Genomic DNA, 18,444 nt, shown 5'->3' on the forward strand with positions numbered 1-18,444 from the left:
CTGAGGAGCTCCTCAAGTGACCAATAGTGGACGCATTTGCTGGGTCACAGAGATGCATTGGGACATCTCTATCTACAATGTTGTGCACTGGGTGTCAGCCCAACAACGTCCCATTAGAGGCTGAAAAACTAGCTGGCTCTGTTCAACTTCTCCCCCCTCCCTCCCCTATCCATCCCTCTCTCCAATGTGGGATAGGGAGGAGCGTAAGAGGTGTACCACTCTCCCGTTACATACATTGATTGAAATCAAGGTTTCCATAGAGACTAAGGAGTGATGGTCTTCAGGAAGAAAAAGACTTACCTCAGCAAGCCCGCGGTTTTGAAAAGTGAGCTGCAGGATTTTCCAGCCATGCACAGAAAGTAATGTGTACTGTATAAGCAGAAGAGAGAGAAAATTACAGGGAAGGAGGGAGGGAAGGACGGAGCAGGGAAGCTTCTTAATCCTCTTCTGTAAGGTCAAATACAGCTACTGATGTGAGCAGAATATATACTTTATTATTATTATTCTGTATATATATATTTATTGAACGCATTCAGTGCTGAACGACAGGCATACCGTGTTCTATACAAAATAACCTATATCTGCAGTAATTTATTAATTATTTGTTTTCCTATGGCTGATGTATTAATTGAGGTTGCTAACTGTCTAAACAGTTACTGACAGTAATCCACACATTTGCCTGTCAGTAAGAAAAAAGAATAGTCATAAGCATGACAACCTGTGGCCGTGACATATTTCTGTTGACGTTCACCACACATACAGGGTTAAATCCACAATTTTAAGTCCCTGGTGCCCTTTTAGACTTCGATTATTCTATTTTGACGATATGCTATTATTTAGAATGTCAGTAAAAACTGTTGGCTGTCAGTGAATTGCTCTAAATGTATCAGGAAAAATTATCATCCCTGGTACCGAGTCTGGTTACATAATCTATACATTATCTTGGGGAGCTACTGGCACCCTAGCATCCCTTGTCTTTATCTAGAACTTATTAGAGTCAGTCCACTTCTAGGGCTGTGATGTGTGAGACTACCAGGATTTCAATTTTAACAAGTGGGACAGTCCTGCAAATATGTTCACAAAAACTCCCACCACAGCTGCAGAGCAGGGCCTCTCTCCCCTAATGCTCGGCACACAAAAGAACACATGTACATTTTAAAAGCAGTTTAAAAAACGACAACCTGTCCCCTTCCATAACAATTGCTCAAAAATATTCAGGGGCCATATGGTAAAGCATGTGGTTGAATATCATCTGTCACACATTATATAAAAAAAAACAACAAGTCTACGGCTGGGTACACCCTAAACGACCGGCACTCTTGCTGATGGTCGGAGCGATTGCCCTTCGCCATGCAAAATTGTTGGTATACACTAGGAAGATTTAATGAACGACAGAACGATCATTCGTTCCGTCCTTCATTAAACTACACAACCCCACATGCGATATCATGTGATTGGTCGTGCAGCATGGCCCATCGCAAAATACCGCATGCGGCCCGCAGGAGCGCACAATCGCAGGTACACCTTAGACGATGTGACCGATATATCGTTCTGATCCACCTCAAAACGCCTCTGATCCGCCTAAGGCAGAATCTGGACAAATCCCAGGAGCCATGTGGCCAATGCAGATAAAATGTACTGTTGGCACCCAACCATTGGTTCTACTATAGTCAGTGGATACAAAAGTTACCTGGCTCCTCAAAAAGTATCCTGCTAGCTCCTGGAGCTCCTGTTTTCTCTTGTCTATCTCCCTTCTCACAATGTTTCTCTTTGATACAGTATATTGGGCTACAAAGGACATGTCCTCTTTTGCACTTTGCAGGAATCAGACACTTGTGACAAGTTCATAATCATGTTCAAGCACCATTCTGACGACATTTCACAGACTGCTAAAAAGATTGTGTTACTGGTAAATATAGAATATACAGATGTGTCCTTGGACACTATGGCTCTTGTTGCGGCAAATATCCTCTCAAAATGTGCGTAAATAAAACCACTGGGAGCAACACACCTGCTTTTCTAGCTTGCCCTGATCACTTTGATGCATGACATTTGTACATCTGTGTGCGACTGAGTCTGACTCTGTAAACAAAGTGTTAGACTCTCGGAGCAGTGTAGCTGCACCAGGTGTCTTGCGCCATGTGGTGTATTGATGCTAGATGTATGAGGACACATCTGTACTTTAGGACCCAATGTATGTGGGCACTTGGCTTGGTTACACATAAGGCCAATGCAGCACCTGTTGTTATACCAATGTACATAAGTCATTATTGTTTCTTACATCCACTGTTCTAGAACTACTTAATTCTTCTCTGTAACTTACTCTCATATGACTGTATCAACTCATCATTCTTCACTCACTCCTTCTTATTGTTTTCTATCCTCTATCTAAAAAGGATGTCCACCCAAATCAAGTAGTTGTTAACCCTCTCTCTGAACGGGTTGGGTATGGGATCCCAGCGTCCAGGATGCTGGATGCTGGCAGCGGCATCCCGGCAGTCAGATCCCGTCCCAATTAGGTAAGTGTCCTAACCATCCCCCTAACCCACCTTTCCAACAGCCTAACCCCCCCCCATCCTGCAGCCTAACCCTAACCCTGGCGCCGGGATTCCGACTGCAGGCGGGATTCCAGTGCCATTATTCTGAGTGCCGGCATCCCAACTGCTGGGGTGGTAACTACATCTCTTCTGTAATAGTAGTTTGACAGAGGTTGAAAATTCTAGACCCCAACACACACTACTTAGCCAAAAGTATTTGGACACATGAACACTACACCCATACTGTATGAGCTTGATTCATTTCTCATTCCAAAACCATGGGCAGTAATAAGGAGCCAGTTTGCTGCTATAAGACGCACCACTCTTATAAGATGTTGGACAATGACTGCAGAGTTTTGCCTCTATTCAACCACAAGGTCTCGAAACTGTTGCCATGAAGTTGGAAACACACAATTTTCTTAAATGTCATTGTATGCTGTAACATGATGATTTCCATTCACAAGAACTAAAGGGCCCAAACCAAGAATAACCCCAGACTATTATTCATCCTCCACAAAACTACAGTTATCCACCAAACCCAGATAGTGGAGCATCATTTGTCACTGCAAAGAGACTGTTTCCACTGCTCCAGAGTCCAATGGTTTGGCATTGTGCACTGTGATCTAAGGCTGGTGTTCAACTGCTCCAACATGGAAACCTCATCTATGAAGATCCTGGCAAACAGTTCTTCTGTTGTTGTTGTTGTTGCTTCCAACTCAATAGAGTGATGCAACTGAGGACAGATGATTTATACGCACGTCAGCACTCGCCGGCCCCATTCTGCGAGCATGTGTGGCTAGCGCTTTGCAACTGCGCTGTTGTTGCTCCTACACATTTCCACTTTACCGTAACAGCACAGCCGACCAGTGCAGATCTAGCATGGCAGAAGTTTGACCAATATTCTTGTGGGAAATGGGAAATCCTATGACTGTGCCTTAGTCGGTGAGCTCTTCAGTACATCCCATTCTACTGTATGGCTATGGAGATTGCCTGGCTTTAGGATTGATTTTACACACCTGTTATCAATGGGTGTGGCTGAAAGGGACAGCCACATTAATTAGAAAGGGGTATTTCTCTCATGAGATACTTTTCCCCGTCTCCCGACATTTGTATGTTGGCTAAATCTCCTGACCTAACTATAAGAAAAATGTTGAAATTCAGCATTTCCGACACATTGGAACTTGATCTGTGTAGGGAGTACTGACTGGATGATTGTGGCACCCATCCAATCAGTGCTCACAACACCACCTCTGTCTGTGCTTGTACTAATGTATTAAATGCTGCACCTCTTACATTCTGACAAAATGATGAGCATTGATGGGAGAGCGATATGCTACTAGGCTGAGCTGTTCGTCATGCACCTACGTTATTATCATGTCTCAGTAAGGCTTTGCCTGTTACAGTCTGTCTTCAAAAACTAACAGCAGCTTTTCACTTATCCTTCATGAGACACCAAGTTTAAATTTATACCTGCATTATTTAGCTTTGGCTCAACTATTAGGTAAAGTTGGTGACATCGTTTAGCTCATTGGATGGTGATGTCACTAGTCACCCATTACTCCAGAATTCTTTAGGTGATGATCCTAGGCATGTTTTGGCTTCATTGGGGATATAGTTCTAAAACATAAAGGGGGCGATTCAATTGTTAGCGCCAGCGGCTGTCCGTACCGGGCGCCCGATGGATCAATTTAATTGCTGCTCTGTTTGGGCGTGAACAGCCTCCAGCACCCGCATTTCTGCTCACCCCTTCAGAGGAGGTGAGCAGAAATGTGCGTAAAGTCCGTGATTTGACGTTTGGCTGCCCTAAGTAGGACTTTAGACAGGTTTAGCCATTGTACGCGGCTAAATCCGGTCTAATCAGGAGCAACAAGTGCGATTAATTAATGGGCACCCAAAAACAATTGATTTGCAACATTGGGTGTCCATTAATTATCGTGATTTAAAAATCATTGAATTGCCCCCCCCCCCGGAATCAGTGTGATTTACCGCCTAAACCTAACCCCAATCCTTTCCCCGCAGCCTAAACCTAAGTCTCCCAGGGGGGATGCCTAACCCTAACCCCCCTTCCCCTAGCCTAACCCTAACCTCCCAGGGGGGTGCCTAACCCTAAGTCCCCCTCCACGGGAGCCCCTAACCTAACCCCCCCCACCCCCGCGGCTGTCCGCGCTCGGCTTACCCTTGACCGTTAAGCCGGGCGTCGGGCTCCCGGCGTAGGTCTAATGACAGGCGTTGGGATTTCGACTCCTATCATTTGTACCTTGCCCGGATTAGACAGTCGGAAAACCGGCGGTCGGCATTGCGACCGTCGGCTTCCTGACTGCATCTTCCCCAAATAGTACATTTTTTTTAGACTGTAAGCTCTTTGTAGAAAATATTTATAATTTCCCTTACCAGTCATACTTATTCCCAGCTGTCTGTTTATCTTCATTTATATAGTAACTCTTTTACTGCTACTGTACCTTTTTACTTTCATTCACTTTATATGCATCATTTCTTCATTTGTGTCTGTCTAACGTGCTCTTCCTACTTATTTTCCTCACTCCGTGCTGAAAGTCTCTTGTTCGCCCCTTGTTCTCTCTCCCCCTCCTTCAGCCCTATCATATACAGTATTCTGCCTCCTGTGATTCTCTCTCTCAGCATTTCTGCCAGTGATGTTATTTGAGCTCCAGAATGAGAGCTAAGATACAGAGGAGATTGATTCCTCTTTCTTTCAATGTAAAATATTAAAGATGTTTAAATGGATAAAAGCTCTAGATGGTGGAATCTATTCTGCATTATACAAATAGGATTCCTGCTCCATTAAAAGCTAGACCTTAAATGCTGATAAAGGGAAATAGTTTGTAGGGGACACTCCTGTTTACACATTACAAAGATGATAACACTAATGATTTATCCGAGAAAGCATAATGGATGTGGGAGAGGGGCTATACGAAAGTATCTTAGGGCAGCAGAAAAGCAGAGGTAGAGGAGGGTGGGCGAGGTGCCATGCTGGATTTGGTTCAAGTAAAATAGACAGACAACTGAGAAGTTAAGAATCTTGTGTATACACCAGGGATGTACTGTAGTACTGTAGTTACCTACTACTGGTCTCTAGGTACAAATCCCCCCATACCACTTTTGCCATACCATGTAACCCTCCCCCCAAACCACAGAGGTAAATGGCCACAACATTTTCCTTATCGCATATGATCAGAAGAAATAATTGTATTTTTTTAAAATATATATAATTAATTATTTTCATACCTACAACCTTATGTGCTCCAACACCCTTGCACCACCAACTCTTACCATCTCTTCTATGATATTGTTCAGACGCAAAGCAAGGGGTAAAGTATGGATTTACCCTTTAGTGAGTGTACTTAACCAGCCCGGGCCCACATTTTTTTTCTCTGAGCCATTGTTATTACCCATTGTACTGTTCTCATTCAGTTTAATTACTTTACTGATGTGTAGAAACAAAGTATATTCTTGTTTCTAAATATCACAAAACCTAAATTAGGTGCATGCAAAATACATTAAAATATTATTCACATTTCGTGAGAATAAAGTTCACAAACATGCACTAAAGATATAAAAACTTTGTGCTTTCTTATATATAGGAGAATCTTCCTGTCGACGATACAGTGATAATAACCCAGGTGGGCAGGATCTTATTATACAAACATATACAGTCAGGTGCATAAATATTGGGACACTGACAGAATTTTCATATTTTGGCCTCTATTCACCACCAAAATGGCTTTGAAATAAAACAAACAAGATGTGCTTTAAATGCAGACTTTTAGATTTACTTTGAGGGTAATTACATCCAAATCAGGTGAACGATGTAGGAATTACAACGGTTTCTATATGTGCCTCCCACTTTTTAAGGGGCCAAAAGTAATGGGACAAACTAAACAATCCTAAATATAACTTTCACTTTTTAATACTTTGTTGCAAATCCTTTGCAGGCAATTACAGCCTGAAGTCTGGAATGCATAGACATCACCAGACGCTGGGTTTCATCCCTGGTGATGCTCTGCCAGGCCTCTACTGCAAATGTCTTCAGTTCCTGCTTGTTCTTGGGGCATATTCCCTTCAGTTTTGTCTTCATCAAGTGAAATGCATGCTCAATCGGATTCAGGTCAGGGGATTGATTTGGCCATTGCATAACATTCCACTTTTTAGCCTTAAAAAAATCTTTATTTGCTTTTGCAGTATGCTTCGGGTCATTGTCCATCTGCACTGTGAAGCGCCGTCCAATGAGCTCTGAAGCATTTGACTGAATATGAGCATTAAAATTGCCCGAAACACTTCAGAATTCATTCTTCTGCTTTTGTCAGCAGAACATCATCAATAAATACAAGGGAACCAGTTCCATTGGCAGCCATACATGCCCACGCCATGACACTACCACCACCATGCTTCACTGATGAGGTGGTATGTTTTGGATCATGAGCAGTTCCTTTCCTTCTCTTCTCTTCCCATCACTCTGGTACAAGTTGATCTTTGTCTCATCTGTCCATAGGATGTTGTTCCAGAACTGTAATGACTTTTTTAGATGTTGTTTGGCAAACTCTAATCTGGTCTTCCTGTTTTTGTGGCTCACCAATGGTTTACATCTTGTGGTGAACCCTCTATATTCACTCTTGTGAAGTCTTCTCTTGATTGTTGGCTTTTACACATATACATCTACCTCCTGGAGAGTGTTCTTGATTTGGCCAACTGTTGTGAAGGAGTTTTTCTTCACCAGGGAAATAATTCTTCTGTCATCCACCACAGTTGTTTTCCGTGGTCTTCCGCGTCTTTTGGTGTTGCTGAGCTCTCCGGTGTGTTCTTTCTTTTCAAATCAAACAGTTGATTTGGCCACACCTAATGTTTTTGCTATCTCTCTTATGGGTTTGTTTTTATTTTTCAGCCTAATGATGGCTTGCTTCACTGATAGTGAAAGTTCTTTGGATCTCATATTGAGAGTCGACAGCAACTGATTCCAAATGCAAATGTCACACCTAGAATCAACTCCAGACCTTTTACCTGCTTAATTGATAATGAAATAACAAGGGAATAGCCCACACCTGTCCATGAAATAGCTTTTGAGTTGATAGACCCATTACTTTTGGCCCCTTAAAAAGTGGGAGGCACATATAGAAACCGTTGTAATTCCTACACCGTTCACCTGATTTGGATGTAATTACCCTCAAATTAAATCTGAAAGTCTGCAGTTAAAGCACATCTTGTTTGTTTCATTTCAAAGCCATTGTGGTGGTGAATAGAGGCCAAAATATGAAAATTCTGTCAATGTCCCAATATGTATGTACCTGACTGTATATTGTAGATAAGATGCTCCACTCCCTTTCACGATATCTCAAATAAAACGAAATAATGCAACACTGATGATCAAAAACCAGACAGGGTCCAATAATATTCCTAGGAGAAATATTGGACCCTGCCTGGTTTTTGTTCATCCATGCCTGGTTCTGATTTTACACTTGCCTTTATGTTTACCTATTTATGTAGACTTAACATCTGGGTAATTTATATCAATGTATGAAGAACGCATTGTGATTGGGGAGACAGATCACTGTATGAAGAACGCATTGTGATTGGGGAGACAGATCACTGTATGAAGAACACATTGTGATTGGGGAGACAGATATCCAGAGTAGGCAGCGCCCTCACCCTACATGTACACCTTCAGTATATGTGTACATGTTCTATCAGGATTACACTATGTTGCATTATTTTGAGGTATATTTGAGATATTGTGAAAGGGAGTGGAGCATCTTTTCTACAATATATATGTTTGAATAAGAAGATCCCATCCATCTGGGTTATCATTGTATCATTGCCAGGAAGATTCTCCTATATATAAGAAAACACAAAGTTTCTATAACTTTAGCGCCTGTGTGCCCATTTGTGATCTTTATTCTCACTGTACATTGTTTGGAGTCTGGGTGACACTTCTCCACTCAGGCTAATTTTGTGCACCATCTCATCACCATAATTTGTCACTATTCATATTCATTTATTAGGTGTACCCAATCAGTGCACAACAATAGGATAGCATGGGTCTGTTCATTAAAAAAACTTGGTCCTAGAGTTATGGAAAGATAATTGAGAAAGTGCTGATAACAGAGATAGAGAAATGGTAGGTACTGTAAGCTCAGGAGTGCATGGGCTCGATGTACATTAACATACACATATGCATCGGGCAAGATGCACATAGCTCACTACTTAATACATGGAGCCTAGTGATGTATACATTTTTTACTAGTGCTAAGTGTGCATTTTTTACTTTAATATATGCATACTGTACATGTACAGTATGGTTGATATGTATTTGCCCTTATAGCGGTATCCAATTAGCCCCGAACATTGTTTGGGCGCTAATTGACCCCCACGATTGGCGAAAAAGGGGAATTTTTAGCCGATTATCCCAGATTTTCGACTTTTTTTTCACCCTCTCACAAAAACACATAGGAGCCGCGATAAGCTCATGGACCGATGTGTTTTCGCTTTTTTTCAGGTGAATCAACGGCAGTTATAATGGATTATTTTTCGGGACACATCAGTGCCGTCGTCAGGCCGACTTCTGGGCTAACTGGATAGCCCCGCAGCTAATTGGATACCCCCCTAAGGGGCCCATTTATTAATGATCGCATTTTGCAATGCGATCAGGGCATGCAGTACCGCCCCTGATCACATTGCAAAATGGGATCCTATCTTCCGGATGTATTATCCGGGACATGCAGGGAGAAGGGCTCCGAAAGGCGATGTCTCCGGAAGGCAGTCGGGGATGCTGTGCATGCGCAGTCCCGTGGACTACACATGAGCGGCTCTCATTGCCGGCGGAGGGTTCCGTGAGATCCCTCCGCTGGCTAAATATGCGGTAAGTTGCCTTAGACTACAGCGGCTAACGCGTTAGCTGCTGGGGCCAATATTCGCATTCCCAATATTGATACATTTGGCAGCATTGCATCCCCCATAGAAACCTATGGGGGATGCAGCTGCCGGCGGCAATGAAGGGATCGCAGTAGGTATCGGAGATACCTGCTGCGGTCCCTCCTTCATACATCTGGGGGATACTTAGTATTTGAGGTAAACCCCCAAAAACAGGTGTTTTCGGGAAATTTACATCAAATTCACTTTGATAAATGGGCCCCTAAGTATTCTATTATTTTTATGTTCACTTTGCCAATGATTTTTATTTGAGTCTGAATATGGCATATGATTTAAAGTGCAACAGAATATGCTGAAAAGATATAATTTAATGTTAATGAATAAATGTTATTCAGTCTGTTGGACATAGGTTTCAATGGTATCCAAGGGCAAGAATTCTCGTAGATCCCACAAGGTGGATGGGTGGATGTCCCCTTAGTATGCCTCCATAACCTATATAACCTATACAGAAAGTATTTTGATGGAGATAGGATTCACATCTCAGACCAAAAGCCAAATAGTTGACAAATGTATTTATTACTAGCAGTGACGTGCGGTGAGGTCAATGGCTGAGGAGGCACACGTGGAGATGGGTCTGAGGGGGTAATTCAGACCCGCTCGCGAGCGCAGGACGCTCGCAAGCGGGTCGATGGTGCCGAATTGTGCATGCGCACGACGGAGGGAGCTCCGTCGTGCGCATGCGCGAGACCCGAATAACGACTGCCAAGCCATCGTTATGGGTCTCGCACCAAAGGGGGCGTGCTGTCGATGGTGAGTGACAGCACGCCCCCTTTGGTGGGCGTGCCGGGGGCATGGCTGCCAGACGGAGGCGTTCCCATAGGAACGCCTACCGTCTGAGTCCGGCCTCACTGACATCAGTAGCCATGTCAGTGGGATTTGGCTCCTTCACTTCCTTGTCAGCAGCCAATCCCAAGACTCTTCCGGCCTAACACTGGACTGATGTGCCTCTCTGGAGTATCACTAATCCACCTTAAACACTGGCCTGACAAAGCCAAAGTCCCACTCCCCACCCATGACCACGCAGGAAGTCTCTTGTCGTTCACCTGAGACAGATTTTTAAACTAGTGCTTCTCACACACCTTCCTTTTGTGGACTAGTCTCGTACTATATTATGCAGTGTAGGAGCACTATTACCAGGACATTTCCAAATTCTATATACAGTAGATATGCAGAATAGATATAATAGTTACCAAACGTTGAGGACAGTGGCCACTTAATACTTGAGAAGAAGCAGGGTAAAGTCTCAGGATGTTCAGCAATTTTAACCCCCTCTTGGAAAATTGTCTATTTTATTCCCTGGCCCCTCTGCCCAATACAGTGTTTTAGTAATAAATAATTTAAGAAATATTCACAAGCACCAAAATAGCCGTCAACAGTGCTGCCACCTGGTGGCTAAAACTGCAAAATAATATGAGTCCGGAGATGATAGCCCTTTACTAACTTGGAGCAAAAGTGAGTCCCAAGCAGGCATGACATTTATTAACTGACCTTCTCCCCACCGTTTGCCACAATGGGACTACATAATATGCTGGACATTGCTACATACTACGATGGAGAATCGAGTCTGCTCTGCATAGAACTGACTTTATTGCTGTTTTGCATTCTCATACATATATATATCATTTAATGTCTTCCTTTTACTGTGATGCACAAGGAGTGTGAAGTATTCTACTTTACTTAGGGGTCTATTTACTAAGCAGTGTTAGGAGACAGAGTGAAACGTGATAAGGTGCCAGCCAATCAGCTCCCAACTGTCATTTTTCAAACACAGCCTGTGAGATGACAGTTGGGAGCTGATTGGCTGGCACCTTATCACTTTCTTATCACTTTTCACTCTGTCTCATAACACTGCTTAGTATATAGACCCCTATGTCAGTTAAGTCGGGTATTTACTATTATCTTGCCATGAACTAGCTCGGAGTATTTCTCATGGATCACACTGTGAAAACAATCTTCAAGGGGTAGCTCTGATGTATTGGCGTTCCTACGCCCTATGTTGTTAAATATTTATCAACTCACAGAAATGCAATTTTACAACACCACAGTGAGGTGTAAAACACTAAAGTAAAGAGGATAATACTATATCACAGGGTGGGCGACCAGATGCAAATGGAGTATTCATCATCTGTAAATGACAGCAGTGAGATGCTACATGAACATTCTATACCATAGAATAACAGAACATACATTTCCTCTTCCCTCCTTTACTAAGAGAACACAGCATAACGAGGAGCTTCTATCATGGATGGATAAGGCCACAGACCACTCCATGGCACAAATGATCATTACAGAATCTGTCTGACAGGGAAACTCCACCAGCAACTTATGGGGACCCTGCCAATAAAATTGTCAAAATTATATCATACCTCCCAACATTTTAAAATCTAGTCTCGGACCACCTCTCGTGTTCCCAGACTATAGAGGCTGGGGGCTTTCCCAAAGTGCAGATGACGAACACAGGTGCGCTTCATTCACTGCTGCACCCTCTACCCCCACCAGCGGGACACTGCGAACTGCGGGTGGGACAGCTGGACAATGCCCGAAAAGCGGATCTGTCTCGCTGAAATGCAGACGACGTGAGGTATGTGATATACTGGTGACGTTGTTAAGAAGTATAATGTGGAAATTTCCCAACACCACAAATGTGTTAAACACGCAGTAGTACACTCAGTTCACATTCTGTAACACAGAAACCCCAGTTCACGTTATGTCACAGTGCCCCCCATGCCAGGGTTGCCTACCCTCCTGATTCGGGCGGGAGCCTCCCGATAAACGGGTGCAACTCCCGCCCCCCGCAAAAGGCAGGCAAGCCTCCCGCCTGCCGCTGATCCCCCGACCCCCCCTCCCCATTACCTGATAAACCCCTGCAGCGGGGGGGCCGCTGACGCGATTCGCGTCATTTTGGCCCCGCCCCCTGCTTCGCAATGCCTTTTTTACCTGCATTGTGTAGCGGGGGCGGGGCTAAAATGATGTGATCGCGTGGCCCCGCCCCTGTCACACCCGCAAATCGACCTCTTCTTGTTTGGACCCGCCCCCTTTTGCCAGCCACGCCCCCTGCTCTGCCGTTCTGGCTGCTCCCTCCCGGAAGGAGCAGCCAGATTGTCGGCAAGTATGCCCCATGCATGCTGGTGATGTAGCTATGCGTGGGGGCCCCTCCATGTGTGCGGGCTAACTGCCCTGTTGTTAATCCTGCACTGAAGAACATAGATGCACTTATCCTGTATTTATGCATATAGACCTATTTGGGTGTCATAGCACTCCCTCTGTATGTGCATTCATCTAATGTATATAATACTATATGTACCTTAGATATGTACCTTCTGTAAGTCGCTTGTCTACAACTTGTTTATGTGCTTTGTAAGGCGCTGCGGAACATTTGTGGCGCCATATAAATAAATTATAATAATAATGTTTGCTTTACATCTATCAGTATATTTTTCAGTTTCTGTTGACTTTTTCTGTTGTGCTGGTCATTACTACCTGACTTGGCAACCTCACTTGTCTAAGCATACAAATATAATGTCTAATCATTCTCCTGTACGTCTCCACTTAAATATAATCTGTTCCTTTACTGTCCTAGGAAAGCAATGTGATACCTCTGATTATCTTTCCCTGCATCAATAGAGTGAGAGTTTAGAAACCGCAGTTTGAGGTAATTTAGCCAATCACTTATCTAGTTATTTTGGGACTGCTAAGTGATGTGTGTCCCTTTAAATATTCTAGATCATTCAGTGATAACTGTGGCATGGGTATGCACAGTAGATTGGACCACAGATCAATGACAATGGATGGATAATTAGGGTTGGTGAAGAGTCAGAGGGCTGATGTCCATTAATAAAGTTAGAGGCACTTGTACAAAGGTCTGTTGCAGACCGATTTCCGGAATAGAGCACATAAATACTACAGAGGGAATCCCACAGACTAGATCCTCTTAATATGCTAAATGATTATTAATCATGTGAATGTCTTATTGTTTCTTACGTAGCATAAGACAGACAGTGCCGCCGAGATATCTGGAGGGCCTGGCAGATACAGAGGGTGTGACCTAATCTGGAAGGCGTGGCCACACACCCCTAATAAAGAAATTAAATATAATGTGCAGTGGACATTTTTCCTGATCCACAGCTGTCAGGGCCTAGGACGGGCCCCTCAGACAACACCGGGCCTGGTTAATTATTATTCCCCGCTCCCCTGCTCTCTCAGCACCTCTGAAGACCGATAATGCCGAATGGAAAGAATAGAATCTCTAAAGTAGGTTGAGTCAAACTACTTGTGGCCACCGATTTACCTAAAACCTTGCTGGCACCTTCTGTTTCAGTGTGATAGCATGCTTATCTCACTTGAATAGTGATAAGTGGATTTGCTGTAGAGCTGGGTACACACTAGGTCGGCCTACTAATCGTCTGCCCGATGTGCCAGGCTTGATGTCACACCTGGGCGGGAATTGAAATTTGCCCACCCAGTTTAGCTGTCATTCATTGGCGGGTGCTTGCAGCATGTGTACGGGTGGTTTGCGTGTCGCCCATACACATCAGCAGACGACCGATATATCTTTCAGATACATCGCCATCTGCTGTGCTGCAGGGCCGATCCCATATGTCTGTGTACGATGTCGTTCACAGACATATCGGTTGTACACGCCCACCGATATACTATAGATGTATCGGCCCAGTTTAAGAGCTACACGGCCATGTAAACGTTGCTTCTGGAAGTTATTGTGTAACAATTATATACGTTTATATACTGTATTTAGTGATTATGACGGTGTGATGGGTAAGTGCATCCGAACTAGTATTCAGAGATGTCACCATGTCTGGTGACACCCGATGCGCACTCTGACTATCCCTGCATGAAAAGGGGGCATGGCCTAAAATAAAGGGGTGTGGCCTCGCAGGTGATCCCGATGACTTCACTCCAGGGGTAGCCCAGGATTGCCGCAGATTCTGGGCTGTCTCCGGAGACTGCGCTGTCAGCACTGTCGGTTCCTCTTCTATAACAGGAGCATGTCACCATGCAGCACCCGGCTCCTGCTGTCATTGCAGAGGAACTGGCATTTTGGTGTCACCCCCTCCGAGGGCGACACCCGTTTGCGGCCCGCACTCCCCTCATGACGCCATGGCTAGTACGGGTAAATATTTTGACCTAAATAAACACCGTTACACACATGGGTAATCCAGTTCTCCATGTCAAATTGATAGCAGCTCAGTGTAACTGTTGATAATGCAGTATCATTCTAAAAAGTGTTTTTTTTTGGTTTGTTTTTTAAATATCTCATTTTATATAATGTGCGGAATAAAAAACAAATAGCTGCAGGGGAAGTGGTACTGCGCGGTCACATGATAAAGCAGGGATACACGCAGATATCAGGAAGCGTTGACGCAAAAATGAAAACCCATTTATAAATGTAAATCAGTACTGTAAAAGATGCTGGATTAGAGATACTATAAAATCTGTTACTTCACTGCGCATAGTACAAAATATTCTTCCTGCTGGTTTTTTAAACATAAATTGTCTCATTACTGACGTGCTCAAACTTTTACCTCAACATTCTGTAATGACAGGATCTACTATGTGAACACCTCGGGGAAGTAGCGGGGGACGGATATGGAGGCGGAGGGTGGGAAGGACAATCTGCCTGCTTTGCCATTTCCATCTCTGTATTTTAAGACAATTAGTGTTGTGAATTATTAAAGACAAAATAGGCCTGCCTGTAATATACTATGAGTAAGCAAGTGCCTTATCGCTGCGGTAAGCAGTAGCCCAATCAATAAATCCACCTGATTTAGGCCTCATTTTAATGGCTGTAAATATTTTCATTTTATTGTTATGTATTTGGCTCTATCACTGGGCCGGGGCCAGCCGTGTACTTAGCACCGAGATCGATAATCATGGAAGCACAGAAAGGGAAAGTCACGTACAGCAGCAACATGTAAACACAGGATCTTCCCTATCTAATATCTGATCTATCTCATATCTATCTTGTCCATACTTGCCACCCTACTGGACCCTACATCTCTGGTTTACTGAGCGGAGCCATGAGGACGCAATTCCTGTCCTCATTCCCTGCTGCCGCTGTGCGAGGACACGATCATACAGTGGTGGGTGGGGCCTCTACTGACCATCATCACACCAGCCTCTTGCTGCACGATGACAAAGGCCTAGCATCTCCCTGAGGGCCAGATTCACGATGGGGTGGATGGAGCTAAATAACAGCTCTTACATACATTATCAACTTAAAACTAGTGGTTATACACACACCTCAAGTGGGGAGGGGCGTAACTAGGTATTTGAAGGCCCCATAGCAAAAGTTTGTAAGGGCCCCTATGTAGCACCCAATGGTGAAAAATGTATATAACACATGTAACTTTGACAAGGAGGATGGGCCCCCCTAAGCTCTGGGCCCCATAGCATCTGCACCCCTGGCACCTATGGTAGTTACACTTATGCCTTTATATTGTATACCACACATGGGTTAGCAGGGAATATTCATCTATCTGTTTATCTCAGCGGCGTCACTGGGGTTGGTGTCACCCATTGCTGTAACTCATGGTGTCAGCAAGGGTTTTACTCTCATGTACACACACACACATACACATCATGCTTGCCTCTCCTCACAGGACCTGTGGGAGGCTCACGATTTTTCGGGTAACCCCCGCATCCCTGGGAAAGTGGGCACTTCTCCCGCATTCTACCCACTGCCTAGTGAAGTGGGCACAATGAGGAGAATTTTCTCACGGATCGGCGGCTGTGAGTAAGGGGCGTGTCCTAATGGCGCGATTCTATGAGACTCATGTCATTTAGCCCACTCCCTAGTCAAATATGCAAGATTTGCAGCATTTTTAGAGTGAGGGGCGGGGCTTAATGACACAGATAATCTGGCCCCGCCCCCACTGCCACCCACCAGCATCTCCGGTCAAGTCCCGGAGAGGAGAATGTGAGTGTCATGTATGATACACACATATATATACACACACACACACACACATCACTTATATATTACAAACAAACTTACCTTGCAGCAGATCTGATGGGGACAGGACTTGGCCGTCTGGCACCACCATGTAATTAGGCCACTCCCCCTCATGGCAAATGCCGCAATTCGTTGGTCGTTTAGGAGGGGACGGCGCCAAATGACAGGATTCTAATGGTTTTGCGTCATATTGGCTCCGTCTTCTCCATATTGACCCGCGTATCGCGGCTATTTGCCACAAGGGGGGCGAGGTTTAAGAACTTGGTGCTGCCCTGCACTCCAGTCTGTCCGAGGGGGTTTTGCGGGCATGAGTGTGCGGCTTTTGGTGTCACCCCCATGGAGGGTGACACCCGTTGCTGCCTGCACCCGCTGCACACTGCTAGTGATGCCACTGGTGTGTCTGTCTATATCTATTTTATAGTAATAGCATTATAGCAGTATTAATATTGCATTCAGTCAAATCTTCTCCCGTCTATCTAATATCTATCTCTTACTGGAAAACTAGAGGTCCCAGCAAGCATTACACCCTCCGCTAGAAAGAGTCCGGTGCTGCTTATGGAGAATATGGGGAACCCCTACTCATTTTAAACCCTGTATTTCCACAACCAGGGCCGGCTCACTGAGCCTGGTGCTGGTTGATGAAAATACGGGGGACCCCTACATAATTTTCCCCCCGTATTTTGTCAACCAGGACCTGCTCAGAAAAGCCCGTTGCTGGTTGTGCTGTTTAGGGGGTGATCCCAGAAGTAAGACAGTGTGGGGCGAAAGGCACATGTCAGCGTTTGCTCCCGGCAGCTACTCCCGCAATACAGAGGCAGCGCAGAAAGCACTTTTAAAAGCGCTGATGGGTCAGAGAAATCCCAGAAGGGTGGGTTTTAACCCTACTCGCATCAGCCTGGGGGCGTTTCCCCTTCTGGGATTGGGATACACTCCGTGCAGTTGTACATCTCACTAGCTCCTAGAAACAGCACTGGCTCTGTCTTTGGTCCCCTTCTACCTCTACACCTCTTCCCCTGGTGATCTCATCAGCTCCATTGGTCTATAATAGCACCTTTATGCTGACGATACACAAATCTACATCTCCTCCTCAGCCTCTCACCATCCACCCGCTCTATTATCTTCAACAGTCTCTCTTCTAACACTTGTCCCAGCTTATTGTCTTCCTCACTCCAGGGTCCCTGTTCACCCCAACTCTTTCTTCCTGCTGTTATCACTGAGCCTGAGAAGCACGCAATGTTAATGCATACTTGCTTACACTCACAGAAGTTGCGGGAGGCTCTCGATTTCATGGGTAGCCCCCTGCACCAAGTGTAGGCAGATTTCCCGCATCCTGCCCACTTCCTAGTGAAGCTGGCAGGATTGGGGAGATTTAATGGGGAATTTGCGGATCCGCGAGGAGGGGACGGGGCTAAACAGGGCGATTTGCATCATTTAGCTCCGCCCCTGCTGGGGGCCTAATTACATGTCCAGTCTGGCCCCTCCCCCAAACTGGCCTGCAGGAGGGCTGATCCCGGAGAGCATTTATAGGAAGTCAGTAAGTATGTGTTAATGTCAGATGCAGCAGAGTTTGATGTGTGACCAATGCTTTTGCTGTTGTATGGAAGCTGCTGATGTGAGATGCTGGCGGTGGGAGACTCAGGGCCTGATTCTGACCCTCTCGCGAGCACTGAGCGCTTGCAAGCGGGTCGATGGTGCCCAAGTGCGCATGCGCACGACAGAGGCGGCTCCGACGTGTGCATGCGCGAGACCCGAATAACAACGGCCAAGTCGTCGTTATGGGTCTTGCACCAAAGGGGGTGTGCTGCCGATGGTGATTGCCAGCACGCCCCCTTTGGTGGGCGTGCCGGGGGCGTGGCTACCCAGACGGAGGCGTTCCCATGGGAACGCCTGCCGTCTGGGGCCAGCCCCACTGACATCACTAGTCTGATAGAGCCAAAAGCACTCCTGCGGCAAGCCCGATGGTCGCGATGGTCTTGACCAGGAGGCCGCTCCAAAAAG

General features: G+C 45.1%; 1 protein-coding gene across 2 annotated transcripts in view; it reads right to left on the reverse strand.

Moving 5' to 3' along the window:
• Positions 1–18,444, reverse strand: part of KCNIP3 (potassium voltage-gated channel interacting protein 3) — a 137,718-nt gene that overhangs the window by 38,582 nt on the left and 80,692 nt on the right. The gene's annotated exons all lie outside the window — the stretch shown is intronic.

The sequence above is a fragment of the Taudactylus pleione genome, unplaced genomic scaffold (genome assembly GCF_031769625.1).
Source record: "Taudactylus pleione unplaced genomic scaffold, aTauple2 ptg000105l, whole genome shotgun sequence".
Lineage (NCBI taxonomy): Eukaryota > Metazoa > Chordata > Amphibia > Anura > Myobatrachidae > Taudactylus > Taudactylus pleione.